Source organism: Nicotiana tabacum, chromosome 8 (assembly GCF_000715075.1).
Source record: "Nicotiana tabacum cultivar K326 chromosome 8, ASM71507v2, whole genome shotgun sequence".
NCBI classification, from domain to species: domain Eukaryota; kingdom Viridiplantae; phylum Streptophyta; class Magnoliopsida; order Solanales; family Solanaceae; genus Nicotiana; species Nicotiana tabacum.
In genome coordinates, this window is record NC_134087.1 from 62,504,878 (window position 1) to 62,507,260 (window position 2,383).

A 2,383-nucleotide genomic window follows, 5' to 3' on the forward strand; every position below is an offset into this window, starting at 1 on the left:
TCCCTAGTTGATGCCCGCATAACCTGGTAACCTTTCTAACTTAGGGCCTCCGATCCCCATTTGATTTCATTTTTTATATAGGGTCTCCACTTCCTGATCTCTTTTTCTCAAGGATACACAATCCTGTTTTTATTGCTTTCAATAAAGAAGTAATTTAGTTGTTGTTACAATAACTCATGAAATTTTCCTAGTGAAAACTGGGACAGAAAAATTTTGTTCGTTTGTTTGTTTTGGTGTATGAACAGGTTTTTACCATTAGGCACGAGGTTTGAGATGACCAAAAGAAGAAGTCTCAATCCAAATAAAAGAAAAGAAAACAAGAAAATAAGCTGAACTCTGAGTGTAGAAGCGGAGAAAAGATGCGGATTTCTTAAGATATGATTGAAATCACAAATTTTGCATGTCCCGCCTTGATCCGAAAAGATGAAGAAGAATGAACCAGCGGTTGCAGCTAACGAGCATCAAGATTCAGATCAGAGTCTACAGGAAGAACCAGCCAAGACTCAAGATCAAGCTTTAGAAGGTTTATAGATAGGAATCTTGTAACTCGTAGTTGATAGGATTAGCTAGTTTCGTTTTTCATCTTTCATTTTAGTGTAATAAGAAGCTCAACAAGCAGACCTCCGAAGGATATGTAGGCAACCTTCGAATCAAGGTTCGGTCAGACTTTTTCCAAAAAATTCTTCCCATGGAGTTTCAAACGGGCAAAAATCACTCCTAGTTGCTCATTTTATCTTTGCCCGAAAACTCTTCGTGTTTCCGAGCAAAGAGGGGCAGCTGTGAGCATGTGATTTTTTCCCTATTCAAAATACTCCTACAAAATTAAAGAAATAGATTTCTCCCAATTGTTTGCAATTTTATAGGATTTTTATTTATTATTTGCATTTTTGTGCACGTTTAATTTTTATTAAAATTATGAAAATGCCCTAAAAATGTCAAAAACATCATGCACTGCATATTAGACTTTATGTTCATATTTTAGGATTAATTAGTTAATTACTTGCTTTATTAAAACAAAAAATCATAAAATATTGCTCATTTTTACATTTTAGCTTTAAATTTTAGATTAGTAATCTTTTCTGTTTAATTTAGGATCAACTAATTTTTGTAAATATTATAATTAGATAATTAGCTTAATTTAGAATTTAATTTAGAATTTTAATTAATTAGAGAAAAGAAAAAGGAAAAACAAAGAAAAGAAAAATAGGAAAATGTATTTGGTCTTGTTTCTTTGAAATTGGGCCAATCTTTAAAATTGGCCCGGTTTAATTGTTAAAATTTCGTTCAAACCCAGCCCAATCCCATAAAACTCGGTCCAATCCCCTTAGCCCCAAAACGACCATGTATTGCCCCTCCTTAATCCCACCCGTTGATCACCATGAATCTAACGACTGAGAACTGATCATCCCTTTTGTATAATACTGTCCGAACAGACCTCCCCCCTTACCCCAAAACCTACCTCAGTCCCTCATCTCTCTCAAGAAACTAAAACCTAGCCACCCTCTCACTCCCTCGCCGGCTCTGCCTCACTCTCACCAAATCGCTCCAAATTTACACCCTGTAATCCTGAGCCCCTACCAAACACTATCCCACTATCAATTTCCCCAAAATCACCTCCCAAATCCATCAATTTCAGATCTGAAAATCATACCCAAACCCTAAATTGACCAAACCACCCCAAAACTACATGCCACACTCCTCACACCCCTCTGAAATTTAAACCATAGCCGATTTCCCGAAACCCCTGCCCTTGCTTCATTAATTTTAAAATCCAAATTCTGGAACCCTAGCTTCGTTTTGGCTTCTTATTTGGGCATGCGAGGTTGGTTCTTTGGACCCATGACTTACATCAGTCAATTGCTCTTGATAAGAGCAATCGATTGATGTTAGTTTAGGTTCATTTTTACCCCCATGAAACTTGTTCCGAGTTCGTGGTTGTCTCAGACGAGTCTTGGTGGTATTTTCTATTCTTTCTTTGGTTATTCTTCCTTTCTTTTTTGATCAGTTTTCATGACTTAGGGTTTTTCAGTGCTCCAGTTTTATGCGTTTGTTCATCTTGCTTATATTAGTATAAATTAGCATATTTTACCAGTTTCATTACATGAAATTCCTATTGATTCCATCACAGTGTGATTCATGTTTATGGTTAGTTCAATTTAGGTTTTCTAATGCTTAATATTGTAGGATTCATTTGCATTTTTTTATTACATGATTATTATTTCGGTTAATTGTTGGCCCAGTCCCTGTTTGTTTGATTTGTACATCATTAGAAACTTGTAAGGGTCTATTTAAACTAAAAGAAACGTAAAATGATTTTCAGAAAAAATATCTAGGAAAAAGAAGGTTCTAGAAGTATACAGCTGTCCAAAATAGTTTAAAAGAT